Source organism: Bombina bombina, chromosome 3 (assembly GCF_027579735.1).
Source record: "Bombina bombina isolate aBomBom1 chromosome 3, aBomBom1.pri, whole genome shotgun sequence".
In the NCBI taxonomy this organism is placed as follows: Eukaryota; Metazoa; Chordata; class Amphibia; order Anura; family Bombinatoridae; genus Bombina; species Bombina bombina.
The window spans coordinates 1,158,057,143-1,158,073,616 of NC_069501.1; positions in this window are offsets into that span (position 1 = coordinate 1,158,057,143).

Consider the following 16,474-nt stretch of genomic DNA (forward strand, 5'->3'; position numbering starts at 1 on the left):
GACGGAAAGTTCGGAATTATTATTGCGATTTTAAAGGGACGCGTACAATATTGACATCTCGGCAATCACTTATATATACAATACTACAGATGGCAGCTGTTACTTTATCGTTTAAAAACAATATTGCAGCAACATTGATCGATCACATTCGATGCACATTATACACAACTATGCACTTTCATTCATGTTAGCCTGGACGTGTGCTTGTTACTATAAGATCGCGTTTAAGAAATATTGATTACGCATATGAACAAACATTACAAACATGCACTGTATGTGTGATATTTGACACTTTCACATTGAGAATCATTGTTTGAAACTAACATTTCAGCAAACAACAAATAAACGCCCACTGTGAAAGCATTCGCGCCGCTCACATACAAACAAGTGAATACAATTAGCAATCATTACAAACTCACTACCATTGGACTAATTGTACTATAAATCCCCCAAACAACATGGCCAATGCATCACTTGTGATCCACATCAGATCAAGTGCTTACCTTGTTACGCTGTTTTGAAAGATGGATGACGATGACATGGTAGACGCTGCTGGTGGTGCTATTGGCGAACTAGCTGTTGGTCGAATCAGGCAGCCTCGGCGGCTCAGACCGAGACGAAGGGGTCGTCTGGTTCGAGGTCCTCGTGTCTACAGGGTGAGACCCACCTTGGAAAACATGAGTGACTTTGAGGTTTTTGATAAGTATCGGCTCGATCGCGAACAGCTCATTGGCCTTTACGAGCTTCTTAAACCTCATTTGGAGCCACGTATACAAATAAGGACTGCTGTTCCCCCCATGAGTAAGATGCTAAGCTGTCTATACGTCCTGGCCTCAGGGAGTTTTCAATCCGGAGAACTGTACATGCATGGCCTGGCTCAAGGTACATTCTCTGGGGTGTTTGATAACTTTCTGAACGCCATGGTACGTATCAGTAAGCAATACATAGGATTCCCACAGAATGATGGTGATTGGAGGCGCCTGAAGCGGGAATTCTTTGATATTGCTCAATTGCCCAATGTCTTGGGAGCCATTGATTGTACCCACATTGCGCTGCGTGCTCCAATTGATGACTTGCCCTTCAGAAATCGCAAACATTTTCATAGCCTCAACGTGCAGTATGTTTGTGACGCACGGATGAGGATTATGCATGTGTATGCGAATTTTGGAGGGGCTTGTCATGATGCCCGCATCCTCTCTCTGTCGTCCCTGTGGAGACAGTTTGAGGAAAGACAAATGCCCCCTGGTTATCTCGTTGGTGAGTATTTGTGCACAACATGGTTAATTATTTTGACAATTGCCCCTGTATTTTTTAACTGTTAGCGTCATGTTCAGCTATAGGATTAAATTTAACCATTTGTTATTTACCGACGCTAATGTCTAGTTTTATTGAAAAGCAGATATGTAGCATGTCTTACCTTAAGTGTTCATATAGAGAATGCAATGTAACCATGTAGTTAGCATTTTACACAAGGTTTGGTTTAGTAGAAATACGCATATGTAGCATGTCTTAGATGAAATGGCAAGATATTATCTCATGCAATTTAACCCTGTCATTGTCTTTTTCCGCTAATGTCTAGTTTTATAGAAATGCAGATATGTAGCATGTCTTACCTTAAGTGTTCAGATAGAGAATGCAATGTAACCATGTAGTTAGCATTTTACACAAGGTTTGGTTTAGGAGAAATACGCATATGTAGCATGTCTTAGATGAAATGGCAAGATATTATCTCATGCAATTTAACCCTGTCATTGTCTTTTTCCGCTAATGTCTAGTTTTATAGAAATGCAGATATGTAGCATGTCTTACCTTAAGTGTTCATATAGAGAATGCAATGTAACCATGTAGTTAGCATTTTACACAAGGTTTGGTTTAGTAGAAATACGCATATGTAGCATGTCTTAGATGAAATGGCAAGATATTATCTCATGCAATTTAACCCTGTCATTGTCTTTTTCTGCTAATGTCTAGTTTTATTGAAATGCAGATATGTAGCATGTCTTACCTTAAGTGTTCAGATAGAGAATGCAATGTAAACATGTAGTTAGCATTTTACACAAGGTTTGGTTTAGGAGAAATACGCATATGTAGCATGTCTTAGATGAAATGGCAAGATATTATCTCATGCAATTTAACCCTGTCATTGTCTTTTTCTGCTAATGTCTAGTTTTATTGAAATGCAGATATGTAGCATGTCTTACCTTAAGTGTTCAGATAGAGAATGCAATGTAAACATGTAGTTAGCATTTTACACAAGGTTTGGTTTAGGAGAAATACGCATATGTAGCATGTCTTAGATGAAATGGCAAGATATTATCTCATGCAATTTAACCCTGTCATTGTCTTTTTCTGCTAAAGTCTAGTTTTATTGAAATGCAGATATGTAGCATGTCTTACCTTAAGTGTTCAGATAGAGAATGCAATGTAAACATGTAGTTAGCATTTTACACAAGGTTTGGTTTAGGAGAAATACGCATATGTAGCATGTCTTAGATGAAATGGCAAGATATTATCTCATGCAATTTAACCCTGTCATTGTCTTTTTCTGCTAAAGTCTAGTTTTATTGAAATGCAGATATGTAGCATGTCTTACCTTAAGTGTTCAGATAGAGAATGCAATGTAACCATGTAGTTAGCATTTTACACAAGGTTTGGTTTAGGAGAAATACGCATATGTAGCATGTCTTAGATGAAATGGCAAGATACAGATTTATATATAAATTTTTTTTTTTTTTTTTATGTTTCTGACAACTTTTAATATGGATTATGGTTGTTAAAAAATATATTTATACAACAATATACTAGTTTAAGTATTCTGTTTGAATTATGTTCTGTTCTAAATTTATAGGTGATTCTGGGTACATGAGCCGGCCTTGGCTCATTACCCCCTTGCGTAGCCCAACTGATGTGTCTGAGGAGCGCTACAATAGGGCTCATAAGAGAACCAGGGCGGTGGTTGAAAGGATGTTCGGGCTCCTGAAGATGAGATTCAGGTGCCTGGACCGTTCTGGAGGAGCACTCCAGTACAACCCAAAGAAGGTGGCTAAGATCGTTGTAGCCTGTAGCGTCCTGCATAATATTGCACAGCGGGCTGGGATGCTGCAGGCCGTCCCGGTGGACAGAGACCTCCTCAGAGATGAGGAGGATGATCCTGTTCTAGAGGGGGAATTCCAGGACGAGGGACTTGATGTCAGAGCAGACGTCATCAACCGCCACTTTAGACGGTAAATAATAGAAGTTACACTGGAGTATTTTCAATAGATGTGAACTCTAGGGAAATGACAAGTAGAGAATTGTGCAAACATGTTAGTATTGATCAAATGTTAGAATAATCTTTATTTCTCATAATATAGGTGATGCTCTGGGCATTGGGTCCTATAGCGAGTCTTTGCCACCTGGTTTTTAAAGAGGACATCAGATGGTAAGTAGAAATGTATGGACTGTTGCTGGCATGATTTGTACACAAATACATCATATGGCATACATTTTTAAAAATATAACTTTGTTTACACATTACTTAAAATGTACATAATCAGAAAGGGATACTCTAGAATGACTATGGTTCAATGTCACACAGAGGTTTGTTCTGCTCAATATGACTCATCTTCACACTTGATAGAAAATAACACAGGTTCATACACAGGCTTAGTAAGCTAGTGATAGATATTTATTATGAAATGGGGGGTGGGAGAGGGGTACAGAACTGATTCACACACTTGTATGAAATCTTTATATATAATTTCTTACATTAGGGAGATGACTTAATCTAAAGACTGAAAGGGAACAATTTGAAGCCTGACAGTGAAGATTTCCAAGACTGACAGTGGGGAAAAAGCCAAGATTGAAATTGAAGTATACCAATGGGATCATGTCTGGCATTATATTTCAATTCTGCTGACCTTGAAAACCATACAAATACATGTTCACATGGTAAGTGCAAACTATTTGATAGAATAAGGCTGTGGAGACATCCTATTGGAGACACTTAGATGATTTTCTATTTTGTAGATGGTATTTCCCAGTCCTCTATTTAATGAACTGATGAATAATACACCTATTGAAGATCAACTGTTTACCCCTGAATTGACTTTCAAAGACCATGCATTGTCCAGGTTGGTGTACCAATGCATGCTAGTGAAGACTGTAGAATATTAGTAGCTTACATACATTAGTCATATTTAGTTCTTAATTAGATATTTAGGGATCACAATCAGACACTTAGATGATTTTACTTTTTTAGATGGTATTTCCCAGTCCTCTATTTAATGAACTGATGAATAAGACACCTATTGAAGATCAACTGTTTACCCCTGAATTGACTTTCAAAGACCATGCATTGTCCAGGTTGGTGTACCAATGCATGCTAGTGAAGACTGTAGAATATTAGTAGCTTACATACATTAGTCATATTTAGTTCTTAATTAGATATTTAGGGATCACAATCAGACACTTAGATGATTTTACTTTTTTAGATGGTATTTCCCAGTCCTCTATTTAATGAACTGATGAATAAGACACCTATTGAAGATCAACTGTTTACCCCTGAATTGACTTTCAAAGACCATGCATTGTCCAGGTTGGTGTACCAATGCATGCTAGTGAAGACTGTAGAATATTAGTAGCTTACATACATTAGTCATATTTAGTTCTTAATTAGATATTTAGGGATCACAATCAGAAAAAGGAATACATATTATAGTTGATATAGAGGTATTTGAATGGACATGAAATATTACATTTATGTTCAGCATACATATATTGTTTACATGTGATATACATTATTATGTATAATTTTAATTTCTGATATTTAAATATAATTTTTAATCAACAATATAATGGTGTATGTATTTCATTAATTTAAAATCAATGTAATGATTATCTTTAAAAAATGTTGATCAAAGTTAGAGCATAGACACCATATGATTTTAAATGTATTTTATGAATATTTTACAACGTGTGTATTAACTTTGTTCCATTTTTATTATTTGTCATTTCAGATTGGCATCTGATGACTTCCTGGAATATTTAATTATTTTCTATTAAATATATGTTTATTTTTAACAGATTCTAATATATATCAATATAATCTGTAAATAAATAAAACTTGGACTCCCATGACTGGTAGGCCTCGCTTCCATTGAGTCGTAATTCAGTTTGCGTGCACTCGCAAACCGTTAAATATGCTGTCGAAAGCAATAGCGTTTAACGACTGTTTCCAATGGCGCGTTATACCTCAATATCGGCTGCCGGACTTCGGCTGCCGAAAAGATTTTCGCGTCCCATAGAAAGTAATAGAAGCCGTTAATCGATAAATTATACCAGGTTTCCATTGAAAGCGCTAACCGTTAATACACTGTCGGAGGCTGTCGATACATTGAGAAATATTACCCCCAGCTCAACTAGGTGTAAAGGAGGAAAAAAGAGCTTTTTGAGGCCTGTTTCTCATTGAAATAGCAAATCACAAAAATATTATGAGTGTTTCAATGTACAAATAACATTATATATGCTACATTTATTGGTCCTATGTATAGGAATATTTGCACCCATGTTGTCATAGAAATTTCAATATGTATGTGCATATAAAAATATATGCAAGCACCACAATTATGGAACGACCTCCCGCACACTTTCAAACCTTCCCCATGCCTAATATCCTTTAAGAGATCCCTCTCTACATATCTCAAAACAGAATGCACCTGTCATTGTTGATTATATATTTCCTACCGGTTCTATGTTAAATTTTTGTGCATATATGGTGTATTATTATTTTTTTTTATTTTATTGTACCCATTGTATCAATGCAATGTTTTGTGGACCCAGGACATACTTGAAAACCATAGAAATCTCAATGTATCTTTCCTGGTAAAATATTATAAAAATAAATAAAATATCTACCTATTCAAAATGAAACCTTTGCCCAGGGATGCTATATATAATCTCAATACATATAGAAAAATAATTCAAACGAAATAAGTTGTTTATCATGAAGATGAGTTTTATTATTACAGATTTACCCTCATTCAAATGTAATTTTCAATGTGAAAATCATATTTATTCAATACAAAACGATGACACATTAAAGTTATAATGTGTCATAGTACTAATATTTATAAAATATATGTAATGTCATGTCTGCTAAAGCAGATAATACATTTGCAATATTTAGACTATTAACCAAAATACATAAGTGCTTAATATGACATACTTCAAGAGATATGAAGTATTGTCTTTAACATGGAGTTATTGAAACAATTTAAAAGTGCATTGTGCATTGGTCCCAGGGAGAGTCTGTGTCTGTTCATATGATGTCAATTAAAATGTATTAATCACCTCTATATCATGGCAATCACATATATGTTGTGTATACACCAGTGCTTAAATATCATAAAGATACATTTATCTAATTATTCTAAATATTGAATAATAATCTTGACAAAAAGGAGTGCGTTAGTCATCATAGGTATATATTTCAGATATTACATTCCACATAGGACTATAATGAATGCAAGGTATTTGGCCATATCAACAGGAAGGAATATTTACTTTTCAACTCTTCTATAACTGTATAAGCCTTATTAGCTTCATCTGAAGGAGCAAACAACATATGCTTGTGGAATATAAATCATAACATTTACACATGTCACGTTGACCAATGTTAGATAGCATATACTGTATAAATTTCAGACACGTATCCCCAAGTATTCTTAAACGGCATAATATCCTCAATAAAAGGACACATACATTTATCAACAATTTACACCTGCATATTAATTGACATCATGTGAAATAAAAATGAATAAAGCTGTTAATGTTTTTGAAAATAAACAGCTATTAAAACAATTTTGAAATATATTTTCTAATTTTGATTAGAAAAATATATGCATATTTATGAGATGGAAATCACACTTAAGAAAGTGCTTCATAAAAAAATCAGATATTATATATCTTGAAAGAATTTAAAAAGAAAAATACTTCTTAATGCTTGCGGCGGGATTTGGCCTTTGGAGGAGAGGTACTTGGGATGGAAGTGTGGCGTCTTGTGCGACGCACACCAGCTGGCTGGGAGGCTAAAAGATGTGATTCAGGGTCCTGCAGGGAGATAACGGAGGATGCGAGTGAGGAGGGAGTTTGCGGCCTATCTGCAACCCTCTCCACTGCCTCTGCCAGGCGGACGAGTGCAGCATTATGTATGTCCATCTGGCTCTGTAGCCTCCTGAAATCCTGCTGCTGCTGGAGCCTAGTAAGTCTAAGCTCCCTGTGAATGAGCCTCAGTAGAGCATCCTGCTGGGACTGCGCGGGGATATTGGATTCCATGGGGGGCACTTGTGGCTGTATAGGTGTCTCCGGCACATATTCCTGGCTCTGTGTGAGGTTGTCGTCACTCAGTCTTGGGGACTGTGTGGGTGGCTCAATATCCAATTGAGGACAGACATTGGTGGGGGGTGGTGGTGATTGTTGTGGTGGTGGTAGTGGTGGCGGCATTTGTTGTGCCATGGGAGGGTGCTGAATGTGTTGTTGAGGTGGCATATAGTACATATGCTGCGGTGGAGGATGCATCTGCTGATGCTGTGGTGATGGAGGATGCATCTGCTGATGCTGTGGTGATGGAGGATGCATCTGCTGATGCTGTGGTGATGGAGGATGCATCTGCTGATGCTGTGGTGATGGAGGATGCATCTGCTGATGCTGTGGTGATGAAGGAGGCATCTGCCGATGCTGTGGTGGTGGAGGATGCATCTGATAATGCTGCGTTGGAGGATGCATCTGATAATGCTGCGTTGGAGGATGCATCTGATAATGCTGCGTTGGAGGATGCATCTGATAATGCTGTGGTGGAGGATGCATCTGATAATGCTGTGGTGGTGGAGGCTGCATCTGATGATATGTCCTCCCAGATGAATATGGGGATGGGCCAGGAACATTTTCAACCTCATAGGCCAGTGGCTGTTGCTCATCTCCTTCAAGTATGCTGAGGTAGGAGTATCCAGCTTCAATAACATCCCCCTCCTCCTCCTCACTGAATTCCGGAACATCACTGGCCTCCGGTCTTGTTGAGGACTCATACTCATGTTCCAATTCTGAAAAATAAATTGTAATTATAAATTAATCTGATGAAACATCTAACATTTGAAAATCAATTTTATAGATATAGTTTTATATATATATATATATATATATATATATATATATATATATATATATATATATATATATATAATTTCTGTATGAACTTAAACATATTTAACCAGAGGTGTATATTTAAAGATTGTGCCTCTAAGCGACTCTTTGTATTACACATAGTCCATATATATGATATAGATAGAAAGAATTTAAATCTATACCCTTGCTTGTTTGAGCAGATAGCCACTCCAGAAATCAGGATGAATATATCCACTACAACTATGTTAAGATGCCATTAAAGGGGCAATGAAGTACAAATTAAACTTTCATGATTCAGACAGAGCATGCAAATTTAGTCAACATTTAATATTTTACTCCTATTATCATATTTTCTTCCTTCTCTTGGTATCTTTATTTGAGAAGCAAGAATGTAAAGCTTAAGAGCCAGACAATATTTTTTTCAGAACCTGGGTTGCTGTTGCTTATTGGGTGGCTAAATGTAGCCACCAATCACGAGCGCTAGCCAGGGTTCTGAACAAAAAATGCAAAGTCTCCATAGCTTACATTCCTACTTTTTCAGAAAAAGATACCAAGAGAACAAAGAAATATCTATAATAGTAGTACATTAGAGAGTTGCTTAAAATTGCTGCTCTATCTGAATCATGAAATAAAAAAATTGGGTTTACTATCACTTTAAGTTACTGTGCAAATTAGACTTTGAACCATGTAAAACATTACTTGTACTAATCCTACCTAGGTATGTTTTCCACTGATGCTTGAACACAATTGATTACTAAACATATATAATATATGAACATTCTATATTCTGTATTACACATGTGTATGATTACATTTATATTTTAAAAAACAAAGCCGATATATATTTCTGATGTTAACATATATTTGTTAGAAATAAAACATTTATTACATATGATATTTAATATTCACCTTCATGGACCTCTTCAGCTGGCACTGATGTGTCCATTGTCCCCTTACATCCGTAAACAGATTCATCTGAGATGACATTGGCCATCATCTCCTCCCATGACCTTAGGTGTATCCTCTTGCTAGGACCACCACCTGTCCCACGTGCATATTTGGCCTGCTGTGCCAGCTTAGCTTTGGTTTCCCTCCTGCAGTCATGATAGCGGTGTTTAATGCTGGCAATAGAACGATTACGTCCTAAGCAGCTGACTGCCACTCGAATCTCCTCCCACAGCTTATTCCGGACAGCCGGCCTCAGGTTAGGGTTCTCCAGCTGAGCTGCCCTCTCCAAGTATGCCTCAACAAGAGCCTCCTTCTCCTCCTCAGAGTACCTCTCCTCTCTAAGCCTGCCCTTCACACCTGAAGGGCCAGCAGACACAGACTCTCCCTCCTGTGACTGGGGACCAGCCCTCTCTACCTCCTCTGTCCCTGCAGGCTGTGACAGGCTACCACCAGCCCCACCCCCAGTTGCCACAGTCTGCCCCACTTTCCCTTTTCTTTTTGTGCCTAGCTGAGGCTGACTCCTCCTCACTCCTCCCACCTCCATTCCTCTTCCACCCTCTCTCCTTCCCTCCTCTGCCAGGGTTTGAGGAAGGACAAATCCTCCACCCAAACCTCGGCCCCTATTCCTGCCCATACTACTCCCTACTTCCCCCCTCCCCCTCCCTCTATCCACCCTCACCACTGCCCTCCCCCTAGCCACCCCCTTCCCAACTCCACTAGGCCTATCCATCCCTTTCTCCTTCCTCCCTAACTCTAACCTAACACTAAAGTCCCTAGCTTACCTAACTACACTAAGTCACCTAACTAAACCCTATATTAAATAGCCCCAAAACTAACTACCTAACCTATCTAGACCCTAACTATCTCTATTCTATATCCCTCAAAATAAAAATAAAATGTGGGGGTGAAAATAAACAAAGGGATGTAAATGAAAAAGGAAAAACTAAGGAGGATTAGAACAAAATTATAGAAAAATAATAAGGGATGCAAATTAAGAAAGGGGTGAGCTATATAGTCAAATGAAACCAAAAATATGGGATGTTAAAAAAAAAAAAAATAGGATGGGCAAAATGTATATATAAAAAAACAAGTTATATAGTGAGGAAGGGAAGGGTAGTCAAAGGGGGGATGGGAAGTGGAATAAGGGGATTAATGAAAGGAGTAATAAAGGAAGATGGGGATATGGGGGTTAATGAAAAAAAAAAATGTGAATGTGTTTGTATGAAATAAAAGTGTGTATGTGTGTGTGTGTGTATTTGTGTGTATAAACTAATGTGTGTTAATTAACTAATGTATGGATGTGTGTGTGTGTGTTCCTAATATTATATGAGGCCTACAATAAGAATATATGGAAATCAAATATCAAACTCTCCACTAACTCTCAAACAACTCTCAAAAACCCAAAACTCCTACCAACGCAACTAGCTCCCGTGTCTTTCTCTCTAGAGGCGATCACAGGTAAAGAGCGCAGGCGCAAACCGTTATTCTTATAGACAGAGGTCGGGTTACCATGGCAATGCACTTGTTATGGCGCGCTTTTCGACAAATCCGACATCGGTTGGCAACGCAAACTTACGTACGGCCGAAAAGAGCGACTGCGCGCAACACGCTAATCTTTTCAATGGAAACCTGGTACTAAAATGGAGCCGTAAATTACCTTTAGCTGTCGTCCGCTTCGGTAGCTTACGGCTCCATTTTTAACGACTCAATGGAAGCGAGGCCGTAGTTGGCTATTTGACAAGCACATGCATAAGAGAAAATAATGCATTAATAGTAGAAAATAAAAATCTTCAGAGAATATTAAAATATATCTTTTAACATTAATTGGGGAGTCATATTCTTCAATGCTTTTATATTGAAAAAGTATATATTAAAAATATTTAGGATATGTATTAATATTATGATTGTTTTAACATTTAATAAGGTGAAGTGGTTCAATTACATGAAAGTGACAGTGTTGTTGAATGTAAAAAGAATTGTATAAGATCATGTATCTTCCTTAGGTATCTCAAAACATTATTAGAAAATATTTTACAATTATTACATTTATAAATGGTAGGTCATTTAACTTGATATTTTTAAAAAATTAGTTATTGGATGCCAGGTTAATCTATGTAATTTTCTAGTGGAGTCATTTAACTATACTTAGTAATATTATGTATTTATTACAATCTTACCTCTTGGGTTAGACATCAAATATCTATATAGAATGTAATTTCCCCTTTAGTTTATTTTGTCAATGTTAAATCAAAATACAATATGTTTGGGTCCTTAAAGGGGTCATTCAAAATGTATATTTTGTATACATTGTTACAAATATCATACAAGAATTTAAACATATTTAGAATGTACTATACAATTACATTCAGTCTTTAAATATACTTGTTAAAATAAAAATAAATGCACATATCTTAGTCAATGATATAAGGCATCTATATGCAAACAACAATCAGCATCAAAATAGCCTATGTAGAGATGTATTTAATCCACGAATATATATAATTACAATATAATGATTGAATAACAAAACATATTAAGTTGGTCAAATATAAGATTATGATACAAAATGCATACATAACATATAGCTTAATGTCCCTCTACGCTGAAGGCTAAAAAAGACCTCATTTAATAAATATATTTCAGTCAGTGTGTAAAACAATCTAGAAGTTAATCTAAATTTGCTTTACTCATATGTTAGACTCATTTAGCAAAAGGAAGGTGCCTAGGTTTATGATATATTAAGCATTATTGTGAAATGTTTATTTAAAGGGACATGAACTCAAAATATACTTAAAGGTAGCCATTTAAAAAAACAATGATTTATACATTCTGAATGAGTATTCTATTGGAATCAACTTTAAAACTTGTCTCATATTATGAATGCTCATTGTGATGTTGCTATCATTACTTTAGAAATAAGGCAGTAAATAGCTAATTTATTTGCTTCAGTACTCTGGACAGAACTTGATTGTTTGGAATAATTGATGCAACAATCGTCAAGGACAACCCAGGTTTTTATTAAACAATTGTCCGTAATATAAAATATCATTATTGATTTGCAAAGAAACATAACAAGATAACTTAACATTTGATAATCGTATTAAATAATAAAGTTGATTAACATTTCATGCTCAATCACCAATGGTAAATTTGTTTGGACAGTGTCCCTTTAAGAGATTTAAAGAGTGTATTTACTTATCTTGCTATCTTGACATACTTTGCTTGAAAAGCATATCGAGATAGGCTCAGTAGATGAAGATTGGTGGATGCACAGAGATGCCTTATGTGATTGTCTCAACCATGTGCATTTAAATTTCTTCTGTTGAGGATATATAAATACTAAGAGAAAATGATTTACAGTTTAAAGTCTAAACAATCTTCTATCTCTACAGATCATTTGATACAATTGTTTGTTTGTAATGTCTCTTTAAAACTAAAGACGCCATTGCACAATAACATATATGAGCACTTCAGAGAAATACAAGCTCGAGGTTTATTTGCGAATAACAAAGCTGTAGTTTAACATTTATAAACAGATTATCCAAGTTACTGACATTCTAACCGGAATTTTAACATTAATAAATATTGCGTGGGAAACGCATCTTCAAACACCAGATTAGCATATTTAAACATTAGTGTAATGTCACGCAATAGCACACAATCAATGTGCATTATAAATACATTTAATAGAGCAATGTCAATACTTCACAATCAATTTATTTAAAGAACAATAAAGACATACAATATTAAATGTGTATTTGTATTAAAGAAACAGACCGTTATTAAACCGAGAAATGTCTACAACATTAATAATGTGACAGGATTAGATTTTAAAGAGTATTTAATCATTAATATTTCACGGATCCCGGATATTAAATCTGCGTCACACATATCCGCATGACAGGCCCATGAGTTACAAATAAGTCTACATGAAAAATGAAGTTACAGCACCACCAAGCGGTATGTGTAAGGAAGTTACTAAGATATGAAACATTAAGGAACGGCCAATCAGAGTTCATCACACAAACACAACTTGAGTCAGGATGGTCTCACAGACATTATAACAATATTTCAAACTTTTATCCAATCAGATGTACAGATAAATTGTCCCATGGTGCATCTCATGTTTACTTCACCATATAAAAGTCCATTACACGTTGCCATCTTTGTCAGTTCTCTAATGCCTGCAGGCAGTTTATATTATTATAATATATTTATTGGACAACCCAGCAGGCATGTCAGTTCCCAGGTTCACCAAGGAGGAGAGCGCTGCACTGGTCCACGCCGTCAAGGACTTTTATCCCCAGCTGTTTGGGAACAAGAGGAGCTCGACAGATGCGCCTGTTAAGAAGGCCCTCTGGGAGTCTATCACCAATGCGGTTAGATTGGTGTGTGACGTCCAGAGGACCCAGGATCAGATCATGAGGAGATTCGGAGATATGAGGTTGCGTTTATCGAAAAAAGTCAACCTCATAAGGGACTGGGTACAAGCCCGTAAAAGAGGGGGCCAAAGAAAGGCCCCGCGGAAACTGTACCTACTCCCTTATGAGGTGACTTTATGCGAGCTCCTCAATCTCCGGGTCCCCAAAAGATTTAGATCCTCGCCATCCTCGGCCTCCTCTTCTTCCCTCCCAGCTGCGGGATCTGAAAGTCCTGACGCGGGGGACAGGGCAGATGCTTCTCCGTCCGGTGGCCTGGGAGGAGCCGATAGAGAATCTGAACCAGGTAATTATCCAACTTCATATAATATTTATAATGTTAAAAATCAAAAATGTGTATTTAGTCAGATACTAAACCTATACAGATCTCACAACATACACTACATATGATGTTTAGATATCTGATTTTAGATTATTGACACATGAAATAGGAATGATGTTTCTTGCGCTCTACAGAATATGCGTCACAGAGCGGAAATGTAATTTCGCATCCACGTTAACATGGGTTTGCGGAAAGTGGCATTGCTTTATACATGTTGTTCAAATGACGGATGCGTAATTCCGCTTGGAATCATTGCGCAATGATCGCGAAAATGGCATTTCTCATCCACGTTAACATGGGTTTGCGGAAAGTGGCATTGCTTTATACATGTTGTTCAAATGACGGATGCGTAATTCCGCTTGGAATCATTGCGCAATGATCGCGAAAATGGCATTTCTCATCCACGTTAACATGGGTTTGCGGAAAGTGGCATTGCTTTATACATGTTGTTAAAAATTAAATGGAAATTCTTAGATTAGTGAAGAATACAGTATTCTTATTTTAAATATTATATCTAATAAAAAACGAATAATACTAATAAATTATAACATATGGCCATCAATTGATGATTATGTAATAACAAGCAGATATTCTTAAAGATACAGTAAACAACACAACTGATTGAAAATAAGAGTCCAGGATATATTTATCATTAATTTAATTGCGGAAACTATTAACTCATGGGACTACCAAAGGATTAATATTTTTCTATTGATTTGTTATTAATGTAAATATTTTAAACATGGCATGATTAGTATTAATGATATGCAATCCGCATTTAATATATTACAGATATGGATGTGGCTGCTGGATCCTCAAGCCAGGGCTTGTCACAGTATGGTATGTCTCATTTTAATTGACATTTGTCTTAGAAACATGGAATGAACATTACATACTAAATACACATTGTTCAATATTTATATGTAATGTCTATTTAATAGATGAAAATTATATAATTATTCGGATATCCTTAAATAACATATTTGATTTTAATTGCATGCTCAATACCATTCATTACATCAACATATGGAGTAGATAATTCATTAACAAACAACAACATTGTGGAATCTATTTAATTTTAGATTAAAGGGATACTGAGCTACAATTATTAATATTGTCTTTCACATACAGTATGCATTATTAATAAACATAACATATAATACTATCATCATATGTGACATATTCTATTGCTAAATGTAGTTTAAAATAAAGAAAGTACGTTTATGTGCATCTAAATATTTGTTGACCAACCTGGGTTTATATTGATGATTGGTGGATACCTTCAACAAACAATATTTATTGAATCCAATATTCCTTATCTGCCTTTAAGATTAATATCGAACAACATTCTAATTATAATAGGAGTCAATGTTAAATCATTTTTTACAGTTTGAACATAGAAATCAATTATTTAAATTAATCATGTCAGTGTCCCTTTAAGACAAAATAGATTCATTCATCTTTACATTATTTTTATTAAAAACTATTGATATATAAATCTAATTATCTGTTGGAGTTACTTTATAGATATCTGCATACTCTAACAGCACCATGATTACATATTTGTAATAATCAAGTTTGTTATGTATTGTGATAAATATGTGTTGTGTCCTAAACAAGATTACTGTACATTGAAAAAATGGGTCGATGTGACACATGTTTGTTTAGATTTGTCAACAGATGCTCCTCAATATGTGGTTTGTGTGTATTCTTGTAACTTCTTAAGGACATATGACGGAATTATTCCGTCATAAAACAATTGAGCAAAGTGAAAGCCGTGTCCTTAAAGGGTTAAGAACATTGATCATTGGGTATATTTAGATATGCAATAGCAGCATCTGAGATGAATTTGATGTCTAATGTAGTCTGACATTAAACATATGTTCAATACAGATATGTTTACAGAATCCACTTGATTCAATCAAGCATTTTCTGGTGTAATGACTGCTCTATTCTTCACATTTTAAAGTTGATTAATGTTAAAATTCTAGACAGATGTGATTTAGTGATATCCAAAATGTGTTTAATAATATATATCTATATCATTCATAGAGAGAGTTGGTGTGGGAAGCCCACAGGAATCCAGCAGTGACATAGAGCCGCCTTTGCGTTCTCCTGGTAAGTCCATTGACTCATTTATATGTAATTGAAGGTGTATTGCTAATCAATATTATGATCATGATTCCGATGAAGCATAACATTATAAAAAATCATAGAATTTATCTTCTGATTATATATTTATTTTTTATATTGAGCGATTAATAATTTCTACTTTATTATTCTACACATTTGTTATTCATAAGATGTCTAACATATGTTTTTTTCAATTTGTTTTTTTGACAACAGTCATCAAGTGATACACACATGAGAAATCTTAAATGTTCTATGTACTATGCTTTTATGAATTTAACATTAAGACAAACAATACATTAATATTCTGATTTATTGACAATAACAAATCTATTGTCATTTGTATGCTCCATCAAAATGATGTAAATCATAACTTTGTGTGTGTATATCTTTAATGCAACATTGATGTGCGTATTTGAGCAACAGTAACATATGTTATAATATCTGATCTTAAGGTGTACACAACATGTTATGT